This window comes from Aplidium turbinatum, chromosome 12 (assembly GCF_918807975.1).
Source record: "Aplidium turbinatum chromosome 12, kaAplTurb1.1, whole genome shotgun sequence".
In the NCBI taxonomy this organism is placed as follows: domain Eukaryota; kingdom Metazoa; phylum Chordata; class Ascidiacea; order Aplousobranchia; family Polyclinidae; genus Aplidium; species Aplidium turbinatum.
In genome coordinates, this window is record NC_137483.1 from 2,917,990 (window position 1) to 2,931,846 (window position 13,857).

Consider the following 13,857-nt stretch of genomic DNA (forward strand, 5'->3'; position numbering starts at 1 on the left):
CGCTATAACATTAGGGCAAAATGTCAGGCTACTTTTTTTTCGCAAAAATCACACACAAATTTGCCACGCCCAGTATAAGCAGAACAGTTTTCATGACACCACTTTTTGCACAAAGAGCACTGGATCCAATCTTCTTCCGGTGGATAAACATTAAACATACAATTCATTGCAAATAAGACATTCATAGTCTCCCGAAAGTTGCAGTTTCTTTGGTTTATTTCGAATTCTTTTGCTGGATGAAGGAGGAGCTTTGCGCTTTAAAAGCAAACTTTCCTTGAAGGGTGAACTGGTTAACACTTGAGACTTCATGGCTTTCCTCTTGCGGGTGGTCAGTTTTGCATGAGGTAATGGAGATGATATGTCCATTACATGCACCCTGGTAGTATGCCCATCACTCGGCTGCAGACTCGTATCCAATTATGCTTCAACTGCCGTGTGAGAGGTGGTGGCCACTTCTTCTTCAAGTGCAGCCTGAAAGCTGGAGGTAGGCCCATCACTCGGCTGCATAATGTCATCTACTTCTGCTTCAACTACAGCCTGAGAGCTGGCTGTTGGAACATCAGCTTCAAATTCTGCTGAATCATTAGCTCGGATCTCGGTCACCAACGACGGCGCAAAGTCTGTATCATCAAAAATGTCCGGGTTGAGGGGCATTATGCATGATGACCTAAACCCATTTACAGCTTTCTGGACAAGTAGCTGCTTTGGAATATGCAGTGCAAAAGAATTCACAAATTTGAGAGGTTTGAACTCGTTTACCGTAATTGGTTACCATCCAGTGGTCAATGGCCTGATTGTAATAAATCTTCAAAGGTCCAAAGAATGTTTTTGAAAGATTTTCCAATCAATGGTTAACACAAATTTTTGACCACGCTTTCACTTAAACTTAGTTCCTTCTTTTTTCTGTGAATACGTTGAATTGGAAAACATATCCATTTGAAGCAGTTCTTACTCAAACTTTGTATCCTCTTTTGGTTGGTTTCTTTGGCATATATCGCTTGTAGCTGCAACTGCCTTTAAACTTGATCATCGATTCACCCACAGATAGAGGTATTCACTCGGTTCGTAGCACTTAGAAAATTGATCATTCAAACCATCAAGAAAAAGTCGCACTTTATACAATTTATCAAAATCTTTATGTTCTCTTGAGACGATCTCGTGCCATCTCTTTTACTTCTACTGAGGCATGACTGCTGTGATTTTCCATCTACGATATTGCCCTGTTCTCCTTAGACACCTTCATGTGCTTCATGAAGTGCTTGAGGAAATTGTGCTGTAGTCATCCAGCCTGATTTTACTGCAAGTCCCAATGAACCAGTCGGGGGGTACCTTTTAACATGGTGTCTTTGAACTTTGAAGTTGACCCTCGGAAAGAGAAAAGCAGGAGGAAGACTGGAAGAGCTTGACCAACTTATTTTTGCCCTTGCTGGCAAGAATTTTGCCTGGTTTCTGGACGATGGTAGCACCTGTCTCGCCCAAGTTGAATATGTGCTCTGGTGTGATATGACGCTTTTGTACCGTATTTTCATACGGATTGAAGAACAGCGTAACGTTTTCCTTGTTGAAGCGGACGCCATTACACAACGCAACAGTGGAAAAAAGAAATTTATTAAAGAAATTAAAATGAACAACACAGCATAAGAAAAACAATCAATCAATCAGAATCAATCAATCAATCAAAAACAATCAATCATAAGAAAAACGAAAACAACCCGTCACGCAGAGGAATTAAAATGATGTGAGAAATATTTTGACTCGCTCTGTGTGACGAGTGCGGGAGACGTAAGATGGCATCATAGTTACGACATCGCCATTTCTTGCCTTTAAGAGGCAGCATGGACGCGACAGATATCACGTCACATGCTGAGAAAATTGATATGTCCGCATTTAAATGATCCGGGACATTAATGTAAATTCCCGGGCTACCTGCCACGTCTTTAACGCAGCAGTGGATTTCCAGCTTGGACAATGGCCCTCCTTCATCTTCAAGGAAGCGCCTGCATATTCTTCCTATGTAGAGGATTTGGTTAAAAACTTGGTTACACGCACCTGCACATTGTTTTTTATGCCAGCTTTTTGGAATATTGGTCTTTTTCAACTGTATGGCATATGGAAAAGCTAGTTCTCTGGTCTTTTTCAATGACAGGCCGTGACATGTGTTAGCACATTCCAAGATGTGGTTAACTAAATTTTTTTGCTCGGCATCAGAAAACACTAGTTCTACACCCGGTTTATGTTATTGTTATTTCTGTTATTGAAACATCCATAATGAGGTAAATTTATTTCATCCGGATTACTATTTGCAGATGGTAATTTCTGTCAATCTTTAAGCAATACCGCCTTATTGTCACATGAGGAATATCATACTGTTTTGCAATAGTTCGACATGATCTTTTTTGGCTTAATACTTCCATCATCGCCCTTTCCAATTTCCATAACATCTTTTGGTGTTGTAGCATGTTGTGTTTTTGGCTTATAAGTACGCATACTGATTATCAATTTTAGAAAGAAATTTTCTATAATTGTTGACAACTAAAAAGTATTGTAATAAACAACCTTTGTTAGATATAATATGTATTATTAAAATCATTGGTCATTGAAAAAGACAAGTTTATGCACAAACACAAATTCACTTAATTGAGGTTATTAGAACATGTCCCATTGTCCCTAACTAACCCCATGAGAGATGTTCTAACAAACCCCATAAGGTAAACTGAAATAAATAAGTTGAATTTGCAAATCTGGTCACAATTGAGCAAACTTTTTTTGTACTTTGCAACAGCTCTACCTTTGTAGGTAACACAAACAAAAGTTTATATACACAAAGATAGAGCACTATGATGAAAGCACCATGTTGCAACAAACCCCAGTTTCCCCTACTTTTTCGGGCAATTTTTCGAAAGTTTATCAGGCACTACATTTTGAACTCTTGGACAATTGGAAAATTGTCATTGGAAAATTGTCCCAATTCAATTCGCCATAATTGAATCTTAGAGTTTTTGATTTTTCCTTTGTGTTTAGCATCAAACATATAAATGCTACGGATTTCTGATCCGTTATTAGGGTAAACTTTTGTCCATGTAGATAGTGGGACCATTTTCTGACCGCTTCCATTATTGAAGAGACTTCTTTTTCCACTGAAGGATATCCTCTTTCGCTGGTTGATAAAGTCCTCGTTCATATTGTCCTTGGAGGGATTTGCTGCATTGCTCCCGGGTCTAGCCAGATGGGCAGTATCTGCACCGCATTCTTTTGCGACATGAGGAGGCCGGTGGTGCAAGCCATTGTATTGCACATCTGCAACTGGCAAAGCTTTCCTGTTCTTCTTTGCTGAAGATGGGCTTCCATCATTCAGAGATGCCCTACCATGTTTCTTCATCCTACTCTTTCCTGCAAAAATGAGAGAAGAAACGATACTGCTGCGGAAATCTTTCAGTGGTAAATCCCTTGACTGGCTGTTCTGTTCCAAATGTCTACAATGTAACTGTCACGTGTTTAGCACTGATAGATCTGAACAATAGTACACAAAAGTGCAACAACTTCTTGCTCCTAATGTCTGTAATACCAGCAGAATGTCACACAGGTCTACTCCTCTCTTGTGTTTGTTGTACTCTTTCCCAATGTATGGTTTTTCAACCGCAATCTTCTCAGCAACACATCAGCGCTTGCATTTGTCTGTTCGATCAATGCTGCAGTATGTCGAAACGAAATGGACAGCTTTGCTGTCATACCACTTCACAACACTGACTCCTTCGGTGTTATCACACACTTGTAGTCCAAGCTTCCACGTCCTTGTTGTCGCAATTCCTTATCACCCTTTAACCCTTTGGGCAACTTAAATGGAATATCTTTGAAAATTTAATATTTTTGTATTATATACAACAAATATTGTATGTTAGACAATAAAATAATGTTATTTTGATCTCTCTAATTTTGGAGAAGGGATACCAAACGTAGTTAGTACCACTGACCACTTTACAGACCTAAAACTGCCTACACATCAGAGCAAAGGAAAGCATTTTTTTGTATTTCACAAAATTTAGAAAACTTGAAGTCCGATGCCACAATTTTTTTACTTTTCCGATCCACGCCATACAAAGTCTTGAACATGTCAGCTTTGTCTACATAACCCATATACTTGTTGCAGTCTTTGTTTACTTGGTTTCCGCCAATAATCAATTCACGTCCATCTTTGTTTTTTCTTTGGGATGCTTTCAGATAAGGTGGGATCATGCAATTTGGAAAGAAAATAACAGGGTTGCTGTCCATTCATCTCGCAATTGACAAACCACTCTCAACCATTCTCCAGTCAACATCCCTCTGTTCATACTTTTGTCATTTTTCATATTGGTAACAAGTTTACCGGAAGGCTTGGTGGTTCCACAACATCCTTTTTATTTTATAGAGAATCAGCCAAAGGAATACATGAAGAGATATTATCTTCAAAATTTTTGAAAGATTTTCCAATCAATGGTTAACACAAATTTTTAACCACGCTTTCACTTAAACTTAGTTCCTTCTTTTTTCTGTGAATACGTTGAATTGGCAAACATATCCATTTGAAGCAGTTCTTACTCAAACTTTGTATCCTCTTTTGGTTGGTTTCTTCGGCATATATCGCTTGTAGCTGCAACTGCCTTTAAACTTGATCATCGATTCACCCACAGATAGAGGTATTCACTCGGTTAGTAGCACTTAGAAAATTGATCATTCAAACCATCAAGAAAAAGTCGCACTTTATACAGTTTATCAAAATCTTTATGTTCTCTTGAGACGATCTCGTGCCATCTCTTTTACTTCTACTGAGGCATGACTGCTGTGATTTTCCACCTACGATATTGCCCTGTTCTCCTTAGACACCTTCATGAAGTGCTCAAGTGCTTGAGGAAATTGTGCTGTAGTCATCCAGCCTGATTTTACTGCAAGTCCCAATGAACCAGTCGGGGGGCACCTTTTAACATGGTGTCTATGAACTTTGAAGTTGACCCTCGGAAAGAGAAAAGCAGGAGGAAGACTGCAAGAGCTTGACCGGATGCACTTACTACATTACAAACTGTAACCAAAGATCTTCTTTCAGCCGAGGCAATCATTCCAACTTGTTTTTGCCCTTGCTGGCAAGAATTTTGCTTGGTTTCTGGACGATGGTAGCACATGTCTCGCCCATGTTGAATATGTGCTGTGGTGTGATATGACGCTTTTGTACCGTATTTTCATACGGATTGAAGAACAGCGTAACGTTTTCCTTGTTGAAGCGGACGCCATTACACAACGCAACAGTGGAAAAAAGAAATTTATTAAAGAAATTAAAATGAACAACACAGCATAAGAAAAACAATCAATCAATCAAAAACAATCAATCATAAGAAAAACGAAAACAACCCGTCACGCAGAGGAATTAAAATGATGTGAGAAATATTTTGACACGCTCTGCATGACGAGTGCGGGAGACGTAAGATGGCATCATAGTTACAACATCGCCATTTCTTGCCTTTAAGAGGCAGCATGGACGCGACAAATATCACGTCACATGCTGAGAAAATTGATATGTCCGCATTTAAATGATCCGGGACATTAATGTAAATTCCCGGGCTACCTGCCACGTCTTTAACGCAGCAGTGGATTTCCAGCTTGGACAATGGCCCTCCTTTATCGTCAAGGAAGCGCCTGCATATTCTTCCTATGTAGAGGATTTGGTTAAAAACTTGGTTACACGCACCTGCACATTGTTTTTTATGCCAGCTTTTTGGAATATTGGTCTTTTTCAACTGCATGGCATATGGAAAAGCTAATTCTCTGGTCTTTTTCAATGACAGGCCGTGACATGTGTTAGCACATTCCAAGATGTGGTTAACTAATTTTTTTTGCTCGTCATCAGAAAACACTAGATCTACACCCGGTTTCTGCACTTCTTCCGTCCCCTTCTTCATGTAGCGCAAAAGTGTACTGTGATTTTTATCATGTTCTCTTGCTGCTTCTCTCACTTTCGTTCCTTTTTTATAGCATCAAGAGCAGCTGTTAATGACTCAGCTGAGAAATTATCACGCATAGTTTTCTTAATGTAATTTCTTACCACCCTGAAAGTTGTTTAGCCTGAAATTACCAACACAATGTGAAATATTTGCTGACAACGTTATACATATATCCTCGGTATAATACAATAACATTACCAAATAATCGAGTGACCACTGACTAGTGTGGTCTTAATATTTGAACTTAAGTGAACTTTTTAACCCGGCTAGAGTGTTTTTATTCAAGCTATTGCCTTACAAAACTGAATCAATATAAAGGTTAAAATCAGTTTGCATCAGTAGTTCATAGCTATAACCTATCGCTGATTTTTCATATAGATTTCTAGAGTCCCTGTGCTAAGCATGCCAGGCCTACCAAAATGGAAAACTGAATCTACTTTTGGCCTCTTAATGACTAAAATATGCTAATGAGATCTCGGAGTTTTCAACAGTTTTCCAGAAAATGGCCTGGTTCATTATACCCCGTGATTCATAAGACCTCGGTCTCCCCTACTAAGTCAGGTTATTTTGCTTACACACGCCTTCTTTGAAAATAAAATTAACTTACTTTTCTATGACTGAATGGTTTGAGAACGTTTACGATGGAAGTTTTTTTGAAGCTGAAAAGTTAGATAGATATGTTTATCAAGCTGATTCTGTGAGTTTTTTTTGGGGGAATTTAGATGTATGTGTGTCGATTTTTGTGGTGGTGTTAAGAATAAAAAAAAACTAAGAAAAAAAAAACAACTTAGTTTGTGGGCACCTTTTCATTTCACTTAATTGTCAGAAATGAAAATGACTTATTTTAGAAAATCAATAATTATTTGCAGCAAACACAGCAATTTATTGGCCGTTGTGGAAATGGTACAGTTCATTTTGTTTAGATTAAAACAATTGACCGTTGTGACCAATAAAACACAAAACAAGTGTTTACGATTGTATAAGAGCGTATAGCATCAAAGTGGTCGCATTTTTTATTTCATAGCAGAAAATTTTAAGCTGCACAGTGCACAAGTATGTAGGATTGTCAAGTGTTCAAACTACCAATCTCGTTATTTTATCGGTGCAAGGCTGTGATGTCAAGTCTTCCACGAAGATAAAATGTGCCAACTTACCCCATGTAAAGTAGTAGGAGTAGTATGTTACAAGTAAAGAAAGAAGTATTGATTGATTCAAATGTTAGTTTTAAACTATATAATTATTCATAAAATTTATATTTTTGTAAAGCGGGAATCAATGTCATTTCTTGTCTTTTAAGTCCAGTCTTCGTTAGGTGTTTTAACGGGCCTAGTATTGGGAAAGGAAGGGAAAAACGGACATTGCTTTTTTGAAAAAAGTACAAATAAAAATAACACTTTTTTCTCTGTTCATAACTAATGTAGTTTTAGAAAATAATGAACATTGGTGGACAATGGATCACTATTCTCCAAAAATGAGCTTTCTACAATCGACATATTTTAGTTTTTCTTGTAATTGCAGACTTTGTTTAATACAGACGTAACGCTGGTTTGGGGCAAAACGGACATATTGATATTGTGCGCAAACGGGGTTGTTCTGTTTTGCTTTCTTTCTTCTAAGTTTTGACGCTATAAAATAAATAGAAACAATTGTGCACCTTTTGTTTATTTTCTTCTATTTCTCAAAAACTCTATTGCCCAACAAACAAAAGACCAACCTTTTCTCAACCAAACTAAAAACTAATGAATTTTTTCTCAGCGTAGTCAAAAAATGAAACGTGTAACTTACAAAAAATGTGAGATCACCTGAAGGCAAGCCCGAGACTAATTTAGTTTCTCGCGCGGGCTTGCGGTGATCAAAGCCAAACGTCACAATATCACTTGCAACGCAGCTTGAAATAAGCATTAGTTTTTTAAGCGTGAAAAGTGTTGTAAACAGACACCTGGTTTGCTTAGGAGACCTGGAGCAGCAAAGATGCATTTGTCAAACAGTTAGTTTGATTCTATTTGAAAAAGACTGCTGAAGAAACTGGCTTTAAGGCGGTGAAAGCTTTCTTTGAAATAACTTTGCTGACTGCTTGTATTCATAGATATTCATTCTAACAAGTTTGCACAAAATCGCTTGATCTTGACAAACAATTAATAAAATAAACTTCGATGCAAAGCGGTAATATACTACATGCGTTTTTCCCCACGGCCGGGCAAAACGGACACCTAGAATAAAAATCATTTTTTGTAAATAAACAAAGAAAAAAAACACATTAAGTTTCATACTCTAGGAAGTTGTTGTTAAGTGACATGATAATTCACAAAACGCAATATATCCATGATTTCTAATTTGTTTGCTCAAATAGAGCGCTTTGAAGTTACAATGTCCATTTTTCCTGCCTTCCCCTACTACTAGACGTTGTATGACGTAGGGGAGAGTGCTCGACAGTGGCCCACTTTTTTTCATTAAGGAATTTTTGGGCATTAAAAAATCGTATTTTTATGTAGTTTTAATTTCGAAAGGTCAATTCAAGCTTCACTCTTGAATATAATCGTATTTTTATAATATAATCAATCAATCAAACATTTTATTTTCCAACGTTTACATCACGGGAATCCTCCATGATGTCAAGTTTACATTAAATCTAAATAGACTAGAAGACCCGCTGGATGTACCAATTGGTACATAAGATCAATTCTAAGTCGTTCTTAGAAACAGCAGAAATTTCTTCTTTTTCTGTAAATGTAGAAGTGGAGCTTCAGGAGTTCTTGTTTTTACCCTTTTCATCCATTTTACATTATACTTTGCATCTTCATCATTAATACTATCAATCACCCCAATATAATGATGGAAGGTTTCTTTCATGCTAAATTTTACAAGGACATATTCAATTATTCATTGACACTAGCTTTTTCATAGATTTCATCACAGTCATCACTTTCATTATCTAATGCCATGGCAACATCTTCTTCAGATGTTTCGACCACCTCCTTTCTTTTTCTTCGTTTTCTTAACTTTACTGACCTTGGTACGATATTTTGCAAAATGCTTCAACCGATCCACAAAAATCTGTGATGAAGACCATCCCAAAGGATTTCCACTTCCATCTGTTCCATATGGAGTGTTAAGAATCATGTATTTCTTAAAGGTTTTACTCGGAAAAACCAACCAAGGAGAAATTGGGATTCCCGAAGCATTGCAAGCACCTATAAGTGTTACCAGAACTCCTCGTTTAGCTGAAGTGATTTGGCCTACTTGGCGCTTCCCCTTTTTTGCAAAGACCTTCTCCATTCCTTGAACCGTACTCAAGCCAGTTCTCGTCAACATTGTATATTCTGTCAGCTGTAAATTTATACCGAACAAATAAGTTTTTGAGATCTTGAAAAAACTTTTCCACTTTCACTTTATTGAATCCCATTGCTCTGTTCAGACTAGTAGCTTTAGGTGTTCTTAGACTGATTGAACCATTACTACGAAACGTAGTGTAAGCGCAGCATGCAATGCAAGAAAAAAACAACTAATCAGAAATGAAGGTTTCAGAAACAGCACATACTTGTAAAAGACTGAACAGAACTGGACGGAGTCTGCATCATAATCACACTGGTATCAACGGTCGACAAGACGTCACGGCTTGTGTGCTGTAAAGTACTGTTTGAGACTGTAGGATATACAATTCCAGGATCATTGCTGGAAGATGTTGCAGCAGCACTTCCAGTATCAGTGCCTGAAAAGGATCATGCAGTTGTTCACAAAAGCAGAATTACTGCGCATCTGCAACCTTGTATAATCGTAAATTAGTGCGCATGCAGTACATATTAGCCCACATATTGGATAGCTCAACGCCATAAAAATCATTGCTCAAAAAAGAATTGACTGCAAAATCACGACGCAAGTTGCAGTAACCAGATATTTGAAAAAGTAGGCTAGTTTTTCTGATTTAGTAGATAGTGCTAAGCATATAGGCCTACCTTTCTGAGTTTGGCCCAAAAAGTTCACAATTTGGAATTTCTTTCCTTCCTGGAAGAACTCTGCAATTTCTCGTAAATTATCCAGGTTGTATTGGAATTCATCCATTCCTTGTTCAGATATCATTAACGCAATCTTCTGGGAAATATCTTGAACCCGGCGATACTTTCGCTGTTCTAATAAAACACATCTTGTTTGAGGCTTTTTAAGAATCTCAACAGCTGATAATGTGGATGCAGGACCGTTGTCCAGTGAGTTTCTTGTCAGGCGATGGAATTTAAGAAAATATTGCATTGTCCGCCGTTCTGAACAAATATTGGGATTGTACTCTGACATATGGAGCTGCCTTCTAACTGCCAAGATATGCCTACAAGGTAGCAGCATTGATGATGTGAATCCACAAGGACATGCTGTTGTTGTGACTGCCAATTCCCCATGGACACGAGATTTTACTATGGCAGAATCAATTAAAATCTCTGACATGACAACCTTTTCCGCTAACTTGAATTGTTGTTGCACATGAATATATGCAAATGGTGTCACTGTCAGTAGCTGTTGGTATTGTCTCTCCGCCACACTTGAAATCGCATCAGTAGCAAGCATTTGACGCTCTGTGGTCACATTCGGTGGAAAGAGATTGGATACATGCCATCAGATCTTTAAAAAACATGGTCATTCCTGAGTATCTTGTTATGACACTTTTCAACTTTCCATTGATGGATTCCAGTCGATTATTAGTTCTGTTCAAAAAATTAGCTTTCAAGTTGCTCAGTCCATCCACCCATTGATGTCGAATAGCATGCCAGTTATCGTTATAATAATTATGTTGTGACAGCAATTGGGACTGTTTCAACGACTTGATTATACAGTAAATTATAAGCTGACTCATTTTTGGCAATTGCCAGCTTTCCTAAAATTTCCAGTGATACCTGCCTTTGAGCTGAAGAAATGCCTAATTTTTCCATGGAAACTTCTCTACGATGGTACTGCTAATTTGCATTCATCAAATGCTGGCATTTGCACAACAATCTAACCTCTTAGTGTAATTTATTAAGTTAAGAATCGATTTCGCTATAGTAATAGCATCTTCAGCTAGCACATGTAAAAAAAGAAGAAAATTTGAAAAATACGTAAAACGAACAAATAAAGCAAACTCCGATGTTATCAACACGCATAAAAATTATATTTTAAATAGATGGTTACATAATATTAAAATCAAAACCTGCAAGCCTAAATCTTAACTGGTGTTCTCCCACGATTTCCAACAATATACTGGTGCAAAATTCAAGAAATACATTAACCTGATCATTTGTCTAGTAAATTACAACAGTTTAAAAAGGCGAATACAAAGAAAAAACGCAATTTAGTTTCAGTCCATTGCCGTAAGTTTATATCGATAAAGCGTCAATAAAGAATAAGTGTAAATGGGCATCCATCTAGTAAATTACAACAGTTCAACAAGACGAATACAAAGAAAAACGCAATTTAATTTCAGTCCATTGCCATAAGCTTACATAGACAAAGCGTCAAAAAAGAATACGTTTAAATGGGCATAGTTGAAGAATCTACACCACAGGGGTCGGAGGTTGCTGATGACATGGGATTTAAGTGGTTGGTCGAATCAATTTCTGTATGTTTATGGTGGCTTTGATTGTATGTAACCATTTATCTTCAGCGATGTCTAAATAATGTTTGCTGGGTTGTTCGGCGAAAGTAACGACAAAGCAGTCTGCCAGAGCTGGTTTCTTTTTGAGTTCAATATTGTGGAGTTTCGCATAATGTTTCAATAATGCTGCTTTGTCACCGGATTTATCAAAGTAATTAAAACTGTTCCAAATAGATCTATGTGTGGCCCAACGTGTGGAAAATTTTGTCATGGTTTGTCCTACATAGTGTTCGTGACATATGGTGCACGTTGCAATGTATATCCCGTAATTTTGGCAAGTTAATTTTTGTTTGAGACTGTATGTTTTGTTGAGTTTACATTTAATAGAGGTGCATTCTTTTACCATAGGCTTATGCGCTCCATGGTTACCACACAGTGCACATTTGCCGCATGGTTTGGAGTAGCCATTGGTTGGTGTTACTGTATTCAGGGCAATTTTTTTGTATTTTGTGAGTAAATTTCCCAGCGTGCTTGGCTTTTTATATGTCATCATTTGATTGGGCTGTAGTTTTTTCTCTGCGTTGGTGGTCTTGAGTAAATTAGGAAAAGATGTAGGCCAGATTACTCTGTGGGCTTTGGTTGCATTTTTTTCTGTGGGTTTAGGTATCCGTTCTGTCCATTTTTCAGCAAGTTGAATTTTTTCTTTGATAAGTTTTTGGGGAAAATTTGATTTCAAAGCCTTGTTTTTAAGATGTTCTCTACGAAACGTGCGAAGGGTATGAAAATAGCAAATTCAAATTTCTGCAGTAGGCAGCATTTTCATCATGGCATGCCGCTCTGTCATGTCTTTGTCAGCCATTACAACCTCCACTTTATCCCAAGCTGGATTGTGGAGTTTAAACTGAGTTAACAGCTTTTTGAAGAAAAAGACAGATGCATTGTAGGTAAAACTCAAAGTGGAGCACTGTAGGGAAAGGTCTTGACCTACCAGCTACTTTTTAGATTTTTTTTGTTAACTTTTTTTGCTAAAGATAGACCGCTTAAATTTTTAAAGCGTTTGACATAACTATTGGGGCAGAACATGGGCAAGTTTCAGATCACTACATTTAATAGCGTAACAGTTATAAACATTTTCCTGAAAGTGTCCAAAGTGGCTCAAGGGTCCTGCTGGTAATGACCCATGAACCACCCCAAATGACCCATGAGTCACTGTAATTAAATCAACCAATTTTGCTTAATTTCTGTTATGAAATGTATTTTAGACTAAAAAAAACACAAGCATACAAAAAGTACAATAGGCTACAAAGGTACCATTAATGGATCAACTAACCAATCCCCTCCAGTGAAATCCGTAGTTTTTCACCCCTCCTAGCATAGCTCAAAATAAAGTTGAAGGAGGGAAATAGTTCGGCTGAGCACAAGTAGGGAAAAGATTCTAGCAGACCATTTTCCCTCCCCTCACCCCATTTGGGGCTTTGCTAGGAAGGACGGAAAATCTACAGTCCATGGGGGGAGATTCTTAAGTTGATTCTGATTAATAAAACACATTAGATGCTGCTACAGAAATTGTCCTCAGTTTATGCATTTAACACAAAACCTATTCAATGTTGTAGCAGGTTAAATCTACAGAGAAATGCTTAATCCCTTGTGTCCATTTAGTGGAGCCACAAGGATTTGGTGGAGGAAGCAACAATACGACATCACATATTTGCACAGAGTGAATGTCTTCAACAACAGGTCCAACAAACCATTTACCTTCGGATTTCTTCTCAAAATGACACCTCTACACCACCATTTGAGCTGCGATGAGACATGGACTCCTGTTCCCAAGCATCTTCTTCCATCTTAACAAGCTCAAGTTGTCGCCTGGCTTCATGAGTCCGTTGCTCTGCCTCTTCTTGTACCCTCTCTTCCTCGTGTTAAAGTGCCAAAAGCGCCTTATGCACTTTTAGATGGCTTTCTTTGCGGCGCTGACTTAGCAGGGAGCTTGCGGTGGATGATTTAGATTTTACGCTTTGAGTCTCCAACTTTAAATTTAGGTTGGCAGCACCTTTAGCTTTATCAGAGGCATTAGGTATAACAGGCATGGGAAACTTATCACTTTGCTTATCCAAACCAGATTTTTGTAACCACTCTCCTACCCGCCGTTTTAAATCATCATTCACCTTCACACAATCTATTTTATGGGACACACTGCCAGGCATGGTATTAATAAAATAAATTAGTTTAATAAAATAAAAAGGGACAAAAACGCGAGAAATACTACAGGCACCAAAAATTTACTCTGGAAGGCTCAAAACATAACTTTCTTAACTGGAAAACGCCTTTCAG